General features: G+C 37.7%; 1 protein-coding gene across 46 annotated transcripts in view; it reads right to left on the bottom strand.

Annotated features, from left to right (window-relative positions):
- Positions 1-19,839, bottom strand: part of ZBTB20 (zinc finger and BTB domain containing 20) — an 829,160-nt gene that overhangs the window by 277,923 nt on the left and 531,398 nt on the right. The window lies entirely within an intron of this gene.

The raw sequence follows: 19,839 nt of genomic DNA, 5'->3' as shown, positions 1-19,839 counted from the left end.
TCCATGTCCCTACAAACGACACGAACTCATCATTTCTGATTGCTGCATAATATTCCATGGTGTATATGTGCCACATTTTTCCAATCCAGTCTATTATCAATGGGCATTTGGGTTGATTCCAGGTCTTTGCTATTGTAAACAGTGCTGCAATGAACATTCGTGTACATGTGTCCTTATAGAAGAACGATTTATAGTCTTTTGGATATATACCCAGTAATGGGATTGCTGGGTCAAATGGAATTTCTATTTCTAAGGCCTTGAGGAATCGCCACACTGTCTTCCACAATGGTTGAACTAATTTACACTCCCACCAACAGTGTAAAAGTGTTCCTTTTTCTCCACATCCTCTCCAGCATCTGTTGTCTCCAGATTTTTTAATGATCGCCATTCTAACTGGCGTGAGATGGTATCTCAATGTGGTTTTGATTTGCATCTCTCTGATGACCAGTGACGATGAGCATTTTTTCATATGATTGTTGGCCTCATATATGTCTTCTTTCGTAAAGTATCTGTTCATATCCTTTGCCCACTTTTGAATGGGCTTGTTTGTTTTTTTCCTGTAAATCTGCTTGAGTTGTTTGTAAATTCTGGATATCAGCCCTTTGTCAGATGGGTAGACTGCGAAAATTTTTTCCCATTCTGTTGGTTGCCGATCCACTCTAGTGACTGTTTCTTTTGCCGTGCAGAAGCTGTGGAGTTTCATTAGGTCCCATTTGTCTATTTTGGCTTTTGTTGCCAATGCTCTTGGTGTTTTGTTCATGAAGTCCTTGCCTACTCCTATGTCCTGGATAGTTTTGCCTAGATTTCCTTCTAGGGTTTTTATGGTGCCAGGTCTTATGTTTAAGTCTTTAATCCATCTGGAGTTAATTTTAGTGTAAGGTGTCAGGAAGGGGTCCAGTTTCTGCTTTCTGCACATGGCTAGCCAGTTTTCCCAACACCATTTGTTAAACATGGAATCCTTGCCCCATTGCTTGTTTTTGTCAGGTTTATCAAAGATTGTATAGTTGTATGTATGTTGTGTTGCCTCCGGTGCCTCTGTTTTGTTCCATTGGTCTATATCTCTGTTTTGGTACCAGTACCATGCTGTTTTGATTACTGTAGCCTTGTAGTATAGTTTGAAATCCGGTAGTGTGATGCCCCCCGCTGTGTTCTTTTTGCTTAGAATTGACTTGGCTATGCGGGCTCTCTTTTGGTTCCATATGAAGTTCATGGTGGTTTTTTCCAGTTCTGAGAAGAAAGTCAATGGTAGCTTGATGGGGATAGCGTTGATTCTGTAAATTACTTTGGGCAGTATAGCCATTTTCACGATATTAATTCTTCCTAACCATGAACATGGAATGTTTCTCCATCTGTTTGTGTCCTCTCTGATTTCGTTGAGCAGTGGTTTGTAGTTCTCCTTGAAGAGGTCCCTTACGTTCCTTGTGAGTTGTATTCCAAGGTATTTTATTCTTTTTGTAGCAATTGCGAATGGCAGTTCGCTCTTGATTTGGCTTTCTTTAAGTCTGTTATTGGTGTAGACGAATGCTTGTGATTTTTGCACATTGATTTTATATCCTGAGACTTTGCTGAAGTTGTTTATCAGTTTCAGGAGTTTTTGGGCTGAGGCGATGGGGTCTTCTAGGTATACTATCATGTCGTCTGCAAATAGAGACAATTTGGCTTCCACCTTTCCTATTTGAATACCCTTGATTTCTTTTTCTTGCCTGATTACTCTGGCTAGAACTTCCAGTACTATATTGAATAGGAGTGGTGAGAGAGGGCATCCTTGTCTAGTACCAGATTTCAAAGGGAATGCTTCCAGTTTTTGCCCATTCAGTATGATATTGGCTGTTGGTTTGTCATAAATAGCTTTTATTACTTTGAGATACGTTCCATTGATACCGAGTTTATTGAGGGTTTTTAGCATAAAGGGCTGTTGAATTTTGTCAAATGCCTTCTCTGCGTCAATTGAGATAATCATGTGGTTTTTGTTTTTGGTTCTGTTTATGTGGTGAATTACGTTGATAGACTTGCGTATGTTGAACCAGCCTTGCATCCCCGGGATGAATCCTACTTGATCATGATGAATAAGTTTTTTGATTTGCTGTTGCAATCGGCTTGCCAATATTTTATTGAAGATTTTTGCATCTATGTTCATCATGGATATTGGCCTGAAGTTTTCTTTTCTCGTTGGGTCTCTGCCGGGTTTTGGTATCAGGATGATGTTGGTCTCATAAAATGATTTGGGAAGGATTCCCTCTTTTTGGATTGTTTGAAATAGTTTTAGAAGGAATGGTACCAGCTCCTCCTTGTGTGTCTGGTAGAATTCGGCTGTGAACCCATCTGGACCTGGGCTTTTTTTGCGAGGTAGGCTCTTAATTGCTGCCTCAACTTCAGACCTTGTTATTGGTCTATTCATAGTTTCAGCTTCCTCCTGCTTTAGGCTTGGGAGGACACAGGAGTCCAGGAATTTATCCATTTCTTCCAGGTTTACTAGTTTATGTGCATAGAGTTGTTTGTAATATTCTCTGATGATGGTTTGAATTTCTGTGGAATCTGTGGTGATTTCCCCTTTATCATTTTTTATTGCATCTATTTGGTTGTTCTCTCTTTTATTTTTAATCAATCTGGCTAGTGGTCTGTCTATTTTGTTGATCTTTTCAAAAAACCAGCTCTTGGATTTATTGATTTTTTGAAGGGTTTTTCGTGTCTCAATCTCCTTCAGCTCAGCTCTGATCTTAGTAATTTCTTGTCTTCTGCTGGGTTTTGAGTTTTTTTGATCTTGCTCCTCTAGCTCTTTCAATTTTGACGATAGGGTGTCAATTTTGGATCTCTCCATTCTCCTCATATGGGCACTTATTGCTATATACTTTCCTCTAGAGACTGCTTTAAATGTGTCCCAGAGGTTCTGGCACATTGTGTCTTCGTTCTCATTGGTTTCGAAGAACTTCTTTATTTCTGCCTTCATTTCGTTGTTTACCCAGTCAACATTCAAGAGCCAGTTGTTCAGTTTCCATGAAGCTGTGCGGTTCTGGGTCGGTTTCTGAATTCTGAGTTCTAACTTGATTGCATTATGGTCTGAGAGGCTGTTTGTTATGATTTCAGCTGTTTTGCATTTGTTGAGCAGTGCTTTACTTCCAATTATGTGGTCAATTTTAGAGTAGGTGTGATGTGGTGCTGAGAAGAATGTGTATTCTGTGGATTTGGGGTGGAGAGTTCTGTAAATGTCCACCAGGTTTGCTTGCTCCAGGTCTGAGTTCAAGCCCTGGGTATCCTTGTTGATTTTCTGTCTGGTTGATCTGTCTAGTATTGACAGTGGAGTGTTAAAGTCTCCCACTATTATTGTGTGGGAGTCTAAGTCCTTTTGTAAGTCATTAAGAACTTGCCTTATGTATCTGGGTGCTCCTGTGTTGGGTCCATATATGTTTAGGATCGTTAGCTCTTCTTGTTGTATCGATCCTTTTACCATTATGTAATGGCCTTCTTTGTCTCTTTTGATCTTTGTTGCTTTAAAGTCTATTTTATCAGAGATGAGAATTGCAACTCCTGCTTTTTTTGCTTTCCATTAGCTTGGTAAATCTTCCTCCATCCCTTTATTTTGAGCCTTTGTGTATCCTTGCATGTGAGATGGGTTTCCTGGATACAGCACACTGATGGGTTTTGGATTTTTATCCAATTTGCCAGTCTGTGTCTTTTGATTGGTGCATTTAGTCCATTTACATTTAGGGTTAATATTGTTATGTGTGAATTTGATACTGCCATTTTGATGCTAAGTGGCTGTTTTGCCTGTTAGTTGTTGTAGATTCTTCATTACGTTGAAGCTCTTTAGCATTCAGTGTGATTTTGGAATGGCTGGTACTGATTGATCCTTTCTATGTGTAGTGCCTCTTTTAGGAGCTCTTGTAAAGCAGGCCTGGTGGTGACAAAATCTCTGAGTACTTGCTTGTTCGCAAAGGATTTTATTCTTCCTTCACTTCTGAAGCTCAGTTTGGCTGGGTATGAAATTCTGGGTTGAAAGTTCTTTTCTTTAAGAATGTTGAATATTGGCCCCCACTCTCTTCTGGCTTGTAGTGTTTCTGCCGAGAGATCTGCTGTGAGTCTGATGGGCTTCCCTTTGTGGGTGACCCGACCTTTCTCTCTGGCTGCCCTTAGTATTCTCTCCTTTATTTCAACCCTGTTGAATCTGACGATTATGTGCCTTGGGGTTGCTCTTCTTGCGGAATATCTTTGTGGTGTTCTCTGTATTTCCTGCAATTGAGTGTTGGCTTGTCTTGCTAGGTGGGGGAAATTTTCCTGGATGATGTCCTGAAGAGTATTTTCCAGCTGGGATTCATTCTCTTCGTCCCCTTCTGGTACACCTATCAAACGTAGGTTAGGTCTTTTCACATAGTCCCACATTTCTTGGAGACTTTGTTCATTCCTTTTTGCGCTTTTTTCTCTGATCTTGGTTTCTCGTTTTATTTCATTGAGTTGGTCTTCGACTTCAGATATTCTTTCTTCTGCTTGGTCAATTCGGCTATTGAAACTTGCGTTTGCTTCGCGAAGTTCTCGTATTGTGTTTTTCAGCTCCTTTAATTCATTCATATTCCTCTCTACGGTATCCATTCTTGTTATCATTTCCTCGAATCTTTTTTCAAATCTTTTTTCAAGGTTCTTAGTTTCTTTGCATTGATTTAATACATGATCTTTTAGCTCACAAAAGTTTCTCATTATCCATCTTCTGAAGTCTAATTCCGTCATTTCGTCACAGTCATTCTCCGTCCAGCTTTGTTCCCTTGCTGGTGAGGAGTTTTGGTCCTTTCTAGGAGGCGATGTGTTCTGGTTTCGGGTGTTTTCCTCCTTTTTGTGCTGGTTTCTTCCCATCTTTGTGGATTTGTCCGCTGGTCGTCTGCGTAGTTGCTGACTTTTCGTTTGGGTCTCTGAGTGGACACCCAGAATGTTGATGATGTAGTATTTCTGTTGCTTGGTTTTCCTTCTACCAGTCTAGCCCCTTCGCTGTACGACTGTTGAGGTCCACTCCAGACCCTGCTTGTCTGGGGTGCACCTCTAGTAGCCGTGGCACAGCGAGGGATGCTACCAGTTTCTTTTTCTGCTCTCTTTGTCCCAGGATGATGCCTGCCTAATGACAGTCTTTTGGATATAGAGGGATCAGGGAGCTGCTTGAGGAGACAGTTTGTACTTTATAGCGGTTTAATTGCTGAGCTGTGCACTCTGTTTATCATTCAGGGCTGTTAGGCTGCTATGTTTGATTCTGCTGCAACACAGCTCATTAAACAACCCTTTTTTTTTTTTTCTCAAATGCTCTGTGTTGAGGGGTTTGGGCTTTATTTTTGGATGTCCGATCAGGTGTCCTGCCCAGCTCGAAGGCAGAGTAGCCACTGTTTGGCTGCCGAGGCTCCGCCCTGCTGTTGTGTGATTCGCGCTGTTCCTGCCGGCTCTGCTGTGGTCTCCGCCACGCCCTGCGGCGGAGTCTCTTTGTTGTAGCGTGTTGCCTCAGCAACGGCAGGCTGCGTCAGCAGTGGGCGTGTATCTCAGTAGGGACGGGTTGCCTCGGCAACGGCTGGCTGCGTCAGCAGTGGGCGTGTATCTCAGTTGGGGCGGGTTGCCTCGGCAACGGCTGGCTGCCTCAGCAGTGGGCGTGTATATCAGTTGGGGCAGGTTGCCTCCGTAGTGGTGGACGCCCCTCCCCCACAGAGCGTCTCGGACCGTCTGCCTGGGATAGTTTGAAATCGCGGTTTTGTTCGTCCCACTGGGTATCCCAAACGATCTGTCCCTGCAATCCCCTGGGCTGGGCTACTGTGCAAGTCTCGTTCAGTCTCAAGTCTAGCCCTCTCAAGTCTCAGGTTGCCGGTTCAACAAGGCACCCGGACAAGTGCACTCTGTGGGGATTGCTGGGTAGGGCCGGCTGCCGCCGCCCCGGCTGCCAGCTTCGCCAGGCAGACCTACTGCCTGGCGTCCCGTGTCTTTTTATACTTGGGAGTTTCCCCGTTCTGTGGGCAACAAAGATCAGTCTGGAAATGCAGCACTGACTCACCGTTTGCGAATTCAACGCGGGCTCCAATCCTGGGTTCGCTTTATCTATTCTTATACATTCACAATCTATTCTTCTTCAAGTATATACTTTGAACATACATAAATCAACATTAATTACTTCTGGGCATAAATGGTTGTTGGGTCTATGACTGCAGGTTAAATAGGTAGCTCCCAGGCCACTATGACATAGCAGAAACTGAAAAGTATGTGTTTTACAATTATTGAGGAAAAGAAAATTTTCATTATGGAGACATGTACAGCAATGTCAAAGGCTGATTTTTCCAAAGGAACAATGGCAATGCCCCCATTCTGGGATATGTGCATCAAAAATTCAGTATCAACCTGTTATAAAAAAGTAGATCTCTTGAAGTATTAAAAAGTATTCTTTTGTTAGTGGTAACACCTCTTACTTGGAGTTCTTTTGAGATGAAAGTTGGCAAGTATATTTTTCAGGAAGGGAGGAGTGGGCATCACCAAAAATTCATAAACTAAAAAGGAGAATGATAATTTATTGGTTTAAAAATAGGGGAGAGGGGGAGATTTCTGAATAAAGGGGTCCCTGTGACTAGAAGCATAAAACTGGTCATAGATAGTCCGTTAACCCCTAGTGTCTTTTGGAGCAAGGGTGTGGGTCTCTGTTGAGTTGTGCCTATCGTTAGGCATCACAGCTACATCAACATTGTGATGCCAAATGATAGGCACAATTCAACAGAGACCCACGCCCTTGTGTTACATTGTGGTAAGGTAGAACTTTTAAACAACAACTCCTTCAAGTATTCTGTTGACTTCCAGCCAGATATTCAGATAGCTATTTCTTTTTTAGCAGTAGTCAAGGCTAAAGTCAAGACATGTGCCTCCCTTGCTGAGGTAGGATCAGGCATATTCCCTCAGCATGTATGTCACATTTCCTCAGCATGTATGTCCCATTGTTCTCATTTCTCTCACTTTACTCTGTGATCAGTAGTCAAAGTATATACTAAAGAAGAAAGAGCTGAAGAAGTTGCTAGGATTTCTAAAGAAGAAGAATCGAAATCTTGCCTACTTTAGGCAAAAAATATTTTAGTATTAATTGAAAAGAGATGCTTACATTGCAACCCATAAATTAAAATATAGTTCCAAAGTGTGTCTACAGTGATCTATATGCAAATACAATTTCTCATATTCTTAACTATATATTCTGCAGGCTAACTCTATGTTCTCATCTCATTCCTGTTTCTTCCTCTGCTCCAGAAAGGATTAGTGTCTAGCATAAAAAAAACAGTATATAATGAAGAACAGATATAATATACACTCATACAATTCTGAATACACAGCAAAAAGAGGGTAAGGTCTTAGTATAGCAGATAAATATTACTGACAGTAATAAAGGCATGTTTCTAAGCCATCCATGGAAAATACCAAAAATGTTCTCTATTATATTTTGAGGTGAAGTTTCAATGGTATAAAAATTATGGTTAATGCTGTGTATGTTATGTTTTATTTGCCTTCTTTCTGGGACGACAGAAACAGATCTAACTATAGACAGAGTCAGGAGAGCACATGTGTTTCTTCATTAGAAGCTGCGTATGTTAGTCTAATATATATGGATAAGGAGAAAAATACCAAATTCCTTGATGTATTTATACTTATATATCATACTTTCCTTTTTCTTATTCTTTTAGCCTTCATTCTTCTTTCTTCATTCAAAAAACTTTGGGGTCAGCCCTCATATTAACAGATGATTTCTGGTCATTGGGGTCCTTGAAAAATTCATTTGTCTTTCCATGCTGCCTAGTTTAGTACAACACTCCAAAGGGAACTTCCTTCTACTAAAGGCAATGACTGATTGGACTCACACAATGATAACTTCTATACATATGACATAATATCTGGAGGCCACATTTATATCTGGTCAAATGCACTGTTAGCCCTACAAAAGGCTTATAATTATGAGGCAATAACATGTAAATTTCCCTTTCTGATGTGAAACTAAAAGGTCCTATATGTCCTGAGTTTGTCCTGAGTTATATTAAGACTGCATTAATGCTGTTCATTAGACATTTCTTTTATCAGTCTCAACAAGTCACCTTGAAATATACGGTATATAGCAGATCTTGAGCACCGACATGAAAAGTAAGTATTCAAGTGTTAGAAACCTGAGTTGTGATTGAGCTAGATCTGGGTCCATCCAACTTATGAGTTACTGCTGGTTCAATGAGTCCAAGGAAGAGGCCGTTTAATAATTCCTCCAAGGAGCATTAAGAGTTCCAGGATATTCCCTTGGATATCTGGAAACCTGGGTTATTTGAGCTAAGCATGACTGAAAACTGGGCAAAGTTTTGCATGCTTATCCTAGGTTGGACACAGATCTCTAAGATAAGACTGGTATTTGGTAAGCACTCATCTTTCCCATTCCTTTCTTTAAAGTTCAGATTCCTGACGTATTCTTGTCATAAGATATGGTCAAGGTTACATATGGGTTAAGAGCTCACAGTAGCTCAGTAACAAAGATGTTGCTGTAATACTGGTCTCCCCTGTAGACCTTGAAAGTCCAATATGTTATCATTTAGGGCAGTTCATGGGAAAGTTGACATAATAATGCTTCAATTATTCAATTTATAAATGGGACTTTAACTGATAGAGTAGGAAGGACAACTGAGAAACATTTGAAAATGTAAATAGATTTGTTTCAGAGAACAACCTTATCTCTCAACACAGTAATATTTCTTCTTTATTTAGCCAAATCTCTGTAACTCTAGGCTCACACAGAAGCTATGGAGATTTCAACTAGAATTTCTCAATGGGCTTAAAGCCATATATATTTCCATCATAAAACAGTAACAACAATTTTGGCCAAATACCATAACCTAAACAAAAACACAAACAAAACCAACTACACAAAACTACCTAGAATATAATCTTAAAAAGTACTGCCTATATGCCATCACCATGTATACTGTAAAACCCACAAAACCTAGATTGCACAATGATGCCATTTACTTCAATTTTTATAATACTACTTTTTGAAGATTCCTATTTTTGTATGTAAGGGGAAAGATGACATCATATAAATGAGGCAGACAAACAGAAAGGTGCAGAAGGCAAATGCAAGATGCCTATATATTGTTTACCAAGTGTTGCCAGTTGTGAAAGGGTTTGACGTGACAATATCCATTCATTCAGAGTCGTTACTGAGACACCGAGAACATGATGGCTGGTAGGATTTGCATTTAAGTGTGGTTATCGAGGACCCCAAATATTGACAGAGTGCCAGATTCTAAGAAACTATTGATGTACACAGCCGGCCACAGCTCTAGACACCTCTCAGACAGTCTTTAAATGTCACAGATAAATGAATTTTCATGAAACTGAGGAGAGAAAGGAAAAGCAAGAAGAGAGAAAGAACACATAATGAGAGGCAAGAAAGGAACAAGAAAGAAGAAAATCACTTCCATAACACTGACATGAAAGCATGTGGCATCTCATATCTAAATCTCAATCATAACTCCATACACAGGCTGTGAGATCAAGCCTTTTGAATGCATTGCATTACGAAAGCACTCAAACACTTTTAATCATTTCATTGCATGGTATTTTAAAAATTAAGGGCAATACATGATACAGAATAGCTTCAACAAACTATTTCTGAGCAAAATATAGTTCAAATATAAATACTGCCCAACTCAATCTTAAAGCAAATTCAAAATAAGAAAAATATAAAGAGTCACAGACACAGATAAGCACTGGAGCCTCCTACGCAGTTCTCCATATGCATAAAAGGTGAAAAGTCAAGGTGTCATGAAATCTGTTTTTTGCCAAGACACAAATGTGTCCTCTGATATTTTCTTCTCCACAGTCCTACTGAAAGTAGTGACACCTAGTGGGTTTATCGCAGGATATTCAGGAATACCTCCTCCCTTCACCTCTCTTTTCCTGCCTTTCCACAGAAAACATCTGCCAGGAAAATATACAATTTCATTAATAACAAAAGTAAGCAATGGTTATAACTAGAACGATCAAGTATTCCTTAGAAATCATGGTAAACTCAATATATTTTAAATGTAAAGGAAGCTTTTTTACTTTGAAAGTTTTCCATCTGCTGAGGGCACCTTTTCTTGACCTTGATACACTGTGCCATTGAAAGCAGTCACACTTTCAAGGTCAGAATATGGTTTGCTTGTGCATTTACTGTTCCATATTAGAGTTGTACAATTTCCACATTTAACATAAAGCAATCATGCCAAGGCCCACCAACAAAATCCTTCTTCCAATTCAAAAGCACATGGGTAAGTTTTTGTTTTTGTTTTTAACCTACAGCAACGTGGTTTCACAAAGCCCTAGCTGCCTTTTTACTAGCATCACAAAAAGCCTTGGTGTCAGTTACTTTCCTACATCTGGCTCTCTTTTGGATACCTGGGTCATTAGCAGGTATATACTTGGAGAATAAAGTTCCATAGCTCAAATATTCAATAGAGGTTTTGTTTTTGCATCAACTTTTCAGTAATTTCTTAGTACTTTTCTTTTTTTATGTTAGGAGATAAAATGAAAGGATTTAGATTTCCTGCCATGGGAAAAATAATTATTTTCCCTGTCTTTAAAGGCTTTTATTTTGAAGACAAAATCAGTTTTAACTCAAATGGAAATTGCAGTAAAATCTCAGACACTGTAATCAGTGACTGCATTAAGACTCTCAAGAAGTAAGCCAACTTCCATGTGAGGCCACAATTCAACCAGGATCACAAAGAGACATTATCCCCTTTGCCTGTGGCCATTCTGTCATTTTAGACTGTAAAATTTTTATATTGCAAAATTAAGTTCAAAGAAATCTTCTCTAAATTTCACATACATACACACAAATACAATGATTTTCTCCTGTAAGTGCGTAATACACAGGGAGGTTTTGGTTTACTTTAGACCAAGGTGTAAAGAACACTTCATAAAGATTGTCAAAATTTTCTTCATTATATAAGTAATAGTGTTCACCAATTATTCAGTGATTGTAACACAAACTGTGTTATATACCCTACACAGAATACTGTAAAGTTGCTAAAAAAAGAATAAAGTGGACTTAAATGTGCTATATGATAGAATATGACATTATAAATGCTAAATCCCTCTTGTATAAAGAAAGTTACTATACATATATACACATATTAATTATAGATAGATAGATAGATAGATAGATAGATAGATAGATAGGCATATACCCAAGCTTTTTTTCTGGAATTATATGTAAGATACTTTTGGTGTATTTAGGGAAAATAAGATGGAGAATTTTACCTCTAATTATATCTTTTTCTATCCTATTTGAATTCTTCAAACAGATGTTTAAAATATAATGCCAATAGGGATATCTGAGTGGCAAGATTATGAGGATTTTTTTCTTTTCATTTTTCTCTATATTGGAAAATTTAATATATGATATTTCAAAAAGAAAGAATCTCCAAAATAATTATGTAATAGTAATTCACGTTAGTTACAAGAAAGTTGAAAACACTAAAAAAGCATGAAGTATAACAAAAAAAGCCTTGTAATTCTCTGACCCAACAATAACCACTGTCAAATTTTTGCTGGATTGTGTCCAGTTTTAAAGTCTCTTCTCCCTTGTACTTTGTAAGTAAGAAAGATCCTTACTTACAGAACAAAAGATCCAAAACAACTTTATGTATCATTTGGACACCTTCACCACCACACTGTTTATGGACAGCACCCACCACAGAGGTTTATCTTGAGGACTGTTTTTAGTTGCCAGAACGTTGTTTAAATAGCATAGGCTGTATGTGACACTCCCTAAATTACACAGGTTCTTTATTCATCTGCTATTGCCCCCTGAAAAACATGATTTCTGTGATATTTCATAACAGTACATGGCATTTCATGATGGAAGCCATGAAGCTGAAGGCAGCAGTGGCCTCATGCCGCACAATTATTATAGTATACATACTGAAATAGTTTCTGGAGGACTTAGAAATGTTATTCTCTTCTGAATACACAGAGATGCTTCCCTGTAAGGAGCTCTGCCTTAGAACTTCTTCAAAGGCTAATAAAGTTGAAGAAAAAACACAAAAAGATGATAAACCTGGTGTGGTATTTTAAGCAACTGACCTGGTAATTATACTACATTTTAATACTTCCTTTGCTGAGGATCATTCTCTGAAGAAGAGTATGAACCCTCTCTTTCATGAAAAATACATTGGTGTTACTGTTCATATTTTAAGTATCTTATTTACCTTCTGGCAAGTTTAAGAATTTTCCTACATCTGCTGGTGTTGTTATTGAAAAGAAGATAATAATTACAATACTAATTTTTATGGCCAACTCTCATTGGTTGCTTTCTATAGGTTGGGCAGTTACTTAAATTATTTCCATTTAATTCCAAAAATCTCTCTCTTACTATCATTGTTGCTGTGATTCCCATGTCCAGAGCTTTCTTATTTTTCTAATACTATGGGGGTTGAAGGGGAGAGGGAGGAGAAAGAGAGAGAGTGAGCCCATAAGATTCCAAATAAAATGTTACAAAATTTCTCTAAGGATCCATTTTCCTCACTTCTAAAATGGACAGCACCCAACACAGAGGTTTACCTTGAGGACCAATTGAGATAATATAAGTGAAAACACTTAGTACAACTAAAATAAAACATCATCATTACTCTACAAGTTTCCTTCCTTTGCGTAATGGATGTGTTCTGGTTAAGGTGATTATGAAAAGGTAGAGGCTCAATTTCTGTTATCAAATCAAAGAGCAATTACATTATAAAATCTCAAAGAAGGATTCCTAACAGATTGAGATGAAGACTTGATGTAAGGCAGAGGGTTCAGGTAGAGGGTGGGTCTATAGGAGCTTTACTGGGAGCAGTCTGTGGTTTGGTAACATGTTCTAAATCCGCTTGTCTCTCTCTCCTTAGGCTCCTTGGTCCAAAAATTCCCGAGTGTACTACAACAGTTTCCAGAAATGATTTCTTTCTTTTTCTTTTATCTGGTTACAAAGTCTAATGGAATTTATATGTACTGACAATATTTCACTTGAAAGCCCTATCCCATACATTATGATATATAAGAGTTAGAAATTCCTTTAATGTGAGATTCTCAATCAGTTAAATTCATTGTGCTCTATTTACTCTGCATTTTTGGTTACAGGTTTCAGTCATATTATTAATAATACTTGCATTAACTTCATCATATTCATAACATTGAAAGGCTTCTGAGTTAGAAAACATGTATTTTACTTTCTTGGAAACACTACACTCACTAGTGAGGCCTATAAATAAAATGAAACTTTAAATAGTACTAACTTCACCTTCAACTGATAACTAAACCTGACTCTGGGCTTAAAGTGCTATTTTCTCCCTTCAGACTCATCAGATATAAGTATATCATGTTACTAACTCAGGCCAAGCTGTATACTCACCCAATTCACATTATACTAACAACCTGCTGCATTTGTTGCTTGCCTTTTCTTGAGGTAGTGGGACTTATTCTTAAATTAATGCCTTAGGTTTTTTTTTTTCCTCTAGGGACATCCTTTTACTTATGGAAAATATTCAGAAAGAATGGAATTAAGAATGGAATTTTAAAAATAAGCCATCTGCTGCACAGACCTCAGGATAAACAGTGATGTTTGAAAACACCAGATTCGGGCCGGGCACGGTGGCTCAAGCCTGTAATCCCAGCACTTTAGGAGGCCGAGGCAGGTGGATCATGAGGTCAAGAGATCGAGACCATCCTGGTCAACATGGTGAAACCCCGTTTCTACTGAAAATACAAAAAATTAGCTGGGCGTGGTGGTACATGTCTGTAATCCCGGCTACTCGGGAGGTTGAGGCAGGAGAATTGCCTGAACCCAGGAGGCGGAGGTTGCAGTGAGCTGAGATCACGCCATTGCACTCCAGCCTGGGTAACAAGAGCAAAACTCTGTCTCAAAAAAAAGAAAATACCAGATTCAACTAATCAGGGGCACAAAAGCCTTATTAAGTGTATTAGCTTTCATATCTTTAGAGCTCAGGTAGAAAATAAGATCCAACCTCAGCATGCCAACAGGTATCAAATGAGAGAGGCAAGCACAGTCTACACCCTTATGATGTAGCTTGAACACATCAGTTTAGAAGTATTCTTCATAAATTCTAAAAGGAGACCCTCTTCCAGATTATCTCACACATGGCAGCAGCGTGGGAAGCCTCAAGACAAACTCTCGAGTTCTAGAACAATTCAAACAAGGTGAATTTATATTATATTTAATATTTTGCTATAAGCTGACTATAGAATCTACTCAAAACTATCTCTGTTTTACTGTTTTCCCATATTCCCACATCTGTTCCTGTTTCTCAGGTTCTATCTTTCTTGAATTTCTAAAGATAAGAAATCTAATTTATTCATGTATTCATTATACAATAAATATCAAGTATCTCAGAAAAGGGCAGATAAATAGGAAATAGATGATTAATAGATAGCTAAATATATAGACAGATAATAGATAAATAGCTACATAAAACAGAGATGAGTTATGGCCTAAAGAAATGGCTAAAGGAAGGAGATTCCATATTGCAGATGTTTTAAACTGGAATTGAAGGATACTTTGGATTTCAAAATATAGAGAGCAATGAGAAATCATTTCAGACAGAATAAACTGTATGAACCAAAAGGTCATCACACATTGGGAAAAGCAGATCTTTTGGTTTGTGAAAGAAAGTAGTAAAAATAAAACTGGGAAGGTAAATTAGGGTTAGATCACAGAGGAGTTTGAGTGCCAACCCAGGAATATTACTCTGTCAATAATCTAGGTTTGAAGAAAGCACAGTCAATAACTCTCTAGCTTTCATAATTTCAGTAAAGAGTGTTACAATCCACCACAACCTCTGGTCTTTAGGCTCCACAGGCAATATGTCACATCAGTGGTAGAGAAAAGGTCCTCATATCTAATGAGTCCTACTCCAGCTGAGATTATCATGCTGCATCTATTGAAGTTAATCATCTCACATGATTTGAACAAGAATCTCACTAGCTCCTAATCACACTAGCATTGGGCCTTCATTCTAAATAACAAGATCTATAGAGTTACATAAAGGCTGATACTGAGGCTGTCTGAGATGAGAGAGGTGAGTATCCTAAGCACATGTGAGTTGTCTGTAGAAGAGTCTGACATAAGCTGTCATTTGATTTTGAATAAAGCCACCATGCTCATAAGTGATTGGTTACTTATATATGTCTAGTTCAGGTTCTCCCTATGATACAGAAAGTCATTATAGTATACATGGAACTCTGAGATCTTCTCACACATCTTTTAAGGCTCACTCCTAACTGCTCAGGATTCTTTGATTCTAGTCATCATAGACACACTCCTTTCACAGCAACTTCTATTCTGCTCCCTCTTTATTGTTCTCTATCGCAGTTACTGACTTCTGATATGCATTGATTTTATTATGTATTTGTTTACTTTCTGCCTTTTCTCTCCAAATGTTAGCTTTTTGAAAACAGGATTATTTGAATGTGTCTGTTTTGCTCACTGTTATAACTCCAGCACCTAGAACAGATACTTATTGAAAGACTGCTTTTGAAACAGAAGATGAAATATAGAGGAAAGTAAGCACATATTAGCTGGTATATGGGGAAAAGAGGCTTCTGCATAAAACTTTTCAAAAATGCATATGCTATATAATTTGAAAATATCATCAGCTAATTATGTCATGGACCAATTTTCTATACAACTCAAAGCACTTTTAAATTAAAAGTATCTATTTTTGGCTGGGTGCAGTGGCTCACGCTTATAATCGCAGCACCTTGGGAAGCTAAGGCAGGCAGATCACCTGAGGTCAAGAGTTTGAGACCAGTCTGGCCAACATGGTGAAGCCCCATCTCTACTAAAAATACAAAAATTAGCCATGTGCGGCGGCAGGTGCCTGTAATCCCAGCTACTCAGGAGGCTGAGGCAGGAGAATTGCTTGACCCCAGGAGGCAGAGGTTGGTATCGCACCACCCATACCAGCCTAAGCGAGCAAGACTCCATCTCAAAAAAAAAAAGTTATCTATTTTTTTTCTTCCTGTTACTGAAGCAGCAATCTAATTCTCTCCACTCTATACAAATGGAAATCATGGCAGAGAGAGAGAGAGATGCTCTAGAGCACAGCAGATGAATTCAGGGCTTCTGACTCCAAGGGCCATCTATAGTCTATGCACTATTTAATGCTAGTTTGTATTTTACTATCAGTGAGATTTAAGTGCTGAATTGAATAGAGCCCTAGAATTCGTACCAGTAAATAATGTTATTAGCTTATGCTCTTTCTGCTAGCACATGGCCTTCTCACAGAAACCGATAAGCAAACGAACAAAGGGCAACACAGAAAGAAGAAAGGTGAATACCTTAAAGGGGTGAACATGGTTGTTCTTATTTTTACAATCCAGATCGTTCATTTTCATTGTAATTGTATTGCATCCTACTGGCAGAAAGGGATAAGATTTAATGTACTATGCAAATTATAGTAGGTCCACCACAGCTTATCAAGCTCTGAAAACAGTATGGTTTCTTTTTCCTCAGATCCTGTTTTATCCTTAAAATATCTTCTGGATTAAAATTTTCATTCAATGAAGCATATTTTTCAATATAAAAATGAAATTATCAAAGGACTAAAAGAAAACATTGGTGAATTTCTTTATAATCCTGGCATAAGAAAGGACTTTTTACCTATAACTCATTATCTAGAAGTCATGTAGAAAAAATTAGCAAATCTGATTACATTTAAATACAAACTTCAGTATGGCCAAAAAACATCCATAAGAAAAGTAACAAAAAAAGTGGGAAAAATTTATGCAGCTCATATAGTTAAAAGGATTATCATTTTATTGTATAAATAGCAAGAAATTAATAAGAGAAAGACTAATGACTCAATAGAATGAAAAGGCAAAGGAAATGAACAGATACCTTACAGAAAAATAAATGCTAATGCCACTAAACATATCTTAAAAAGATGGTTGGCATCACTTATAATTTAAGAAAAGCAAACTAAAACTATACCAAGATACCATCTTTTACCAATATGATTGGAAAAAATCCAAAAGCTTAACCAAACACTATTTTGTTGAGGCTGGGCTAAAAAGGTACTTTTATATATGCTAATGGGGCTGCTACTTGATCCAACTCCTTTCGAGATCAATTTAGCAAATTTTTTAAAAATTCAAGATGCATATAACCCTTCATTCAATAATTTTATTTCTGATAATTTATCCTGCAGATAAACTTGCACATCCATAAAATGATTTGTATACAAGGTTGTTCACGCTAATATTATTTGAAATGAAAACAATTGTTTATCAATTGGGACTGGTAGAATAAAGTATAATGCATTTATATAAGGGAATACTGTGAAACTATAAAAGAGATTAAGGTAGTTCTCCATGTATCGACAACCACAGACCTCCAAAAGATACTGGAGAACACAAGATTGATAACAGCCTATGAAGTGGTTTAACTTTTGTGTAAGGAGGTGAAAGGAGGGAACATATATTTTCTTTTTCGCATAAAAAGACCACTGGAAAGTTACACAAAAAATTAATAAATAAAGGTGGTTACTAATGGGAATGGAAAGAGAAAAAGATGGATGGGGAGAAGAAGTGAAGGCGTTTTTATACAGTGTTGATTTTTAAACCCTGGAAATATATAGCCTGCCTCTTCAACTGAACAAATACATTTAAAAACTAAATAAAAGATAATCTCATATTAAAGTAAAAATGAAAATGGCATAGCAATGATAAAAAAGGTTCCATCAATTTCTCCCAACTTTTAGCTACTGGTGCAGCCAATATTTGGGTAAATGTGGTAAAACAGCTTGGCAGTTTGGTCCAAATGGTGTCTTTGGAGCATAAAATCATTCAGATTCTTCCCTTTGACTTTGTAGCATTCTTAAGATGTTATTAAACAGTTACTCCTTTCTAAGCTCCATGGAGTTACCAGTAAAATGTAAAATGACATTACAGTGTTGTAGCTATGAACTAGTTGGGAATCTCCTTTAAAAGCCTAGAGTGATTTCCATGTGCTGAGTGAAGAAGACCTGGATGTTTGTTTGTTGCTATGTAATAAGAAGAAAACACATTTCTTAAGGAATTTTAATGTGTGAAATTATTTTTTAAAATAAGTAAAATCTATTCATTAATTATGTAATATTTCTCAATCTTCTAAAATACTTAGGTGATGTATTCAGTATGCATAAAATTCATAACAGGAGGCAGAATACAGCATTAGGCAGATGATGTATGTTGAGTACTAAGTTCCTAAAGGAGAAGCCTATAAAGACAGTGCATTATAATTAATAATAAATGTAATAGTATAATTTTTTGTAAAATAAACAACACATTTATTCAGTAGACAGAAATTACATCATCAATTCAATAAGCTTCTTTCTCATATTTGTATTGACAGCAGTATCTAGAACAATCTAGAAGCCACAGACAGGAGCAATGGCGAAAGTTCCTAAACGTAATTTCCCATTTCCTTTGTCCTATGACTTTTTGGTAAAAAGATAATCAGTGAGTTACCCATTCTGTGTAAGAAATTCTTCCTCCGGATTCTGTTATTTATTTTAGGCAGTGATTTTATAACATGGATGTAGGTAGGTAGGGAGCATTCATTCATTCATTCATTCATTCATATTAATTAAACCCCATGTATGTTCTGTGTATTTTGCAAACATTAGAAATGAAGAGACAAAAGACATATTTCTGCTCCCAAATATTTTCAGTCTAGTGGGGAGAAAGGAAATATCCAACTAATTATAAAGCAGGGTGATATCCTGCTGTAATTGAGTTAAGCAAAAATAGCTGTGAGAAGGCAGAGGTGTGGGACTCTGACTTTTAATGAGGAATCTCAATAACAAGTTTTGAGGAGTTGGTGCCTTAGCTGAAACTTAAAGGATGGAAGAAGTTAACACGGCAAATATTTGAAAGGACAGAAAGGGATTCTAGGTATAGGTAACAGAAAAAAATAATACAAGGCAAGGTAGAGTATAATCCATTCATGAACTGCAGGTGGTTCCAGACAGGATAGAGCGATGGTTGGGAATGCCAGGAAATGAGTTTTCAGGCTCATCCAGATTGTGATGGAAGCACTACTTTAGATAAGGGCGTAAGGGAAGGCTGATATCTGAATGAACAGAAAGAACCAGCCATGTAGAGCTTGGAGAGAACAACGTTCCCAGCAGAGAACTGCACTTATTGCACATATATGCCTATTTTAAGGAATGGTTGAAGAGCTAGGGAAACTGATTCCTGGTTGTCAGAGACGAACAGAACTATTCCAAATACTCTTCCCCTGACAATTATCTAATCTCTTTTGTTGTCTCTGGAAGTATGGTTCTTTCCCATCAACGAATTCATTCAGTCCCTGTAATCAACTCTGATTAGTGTTGTTTAACATCAATCTTTTCTACTTTTTTTCAAAGAAAGATACCAATCAGTTGCTGCACACCCCTGCTTGTTAAAAGCAGCACCTCTCCTGCTGACTTACCGTTCTTTTAATCAAAAGGGCAGGAGGAAGCAGTTGGGATTCACTTTTCCTTTTTTTTCTTTCAAAGTACACAAATGTCAACTTCCTCAAGGATGTCTGGCATAGCTGAGTTCAGTCATGTAACATACAAAGTCAGCTTGATCAAAAGGTTGCAGGCTGCCCACTGCTAAAATGGAGGAGAAAAGGAAACCATGGGCTTCTCTGAAGTGTGAATGAGTGCATAGGCCACTGTTATATGTGTATTTATACTGAACACATGCTGGGCTGACAAGGGAGATTAGGAATGTAAATCCCCAACACTACATTTCTCTATCTTCACCTTTGAACCTCTGGAGCAGCAGTTTCTCTCCTTCCTATTT

Source organism: Callithrix jacchus, chromosome 15, assembly GCF_049354715.1.
Source record: "Callithrix jacchus isolate 240 chromosome 15, calJac240_pri, whole genome shotgun sequence".
Taxonomy (NCBI): domain Eukaryota; kingdom Metazoa; phylum Chordata; class Mammalia; order Primates; family Cebidae; genus Callithrix; species Callithrix jacchus.
This window is presented reverse-complemented; position numbering and strand designations above follow the sequence as displayed.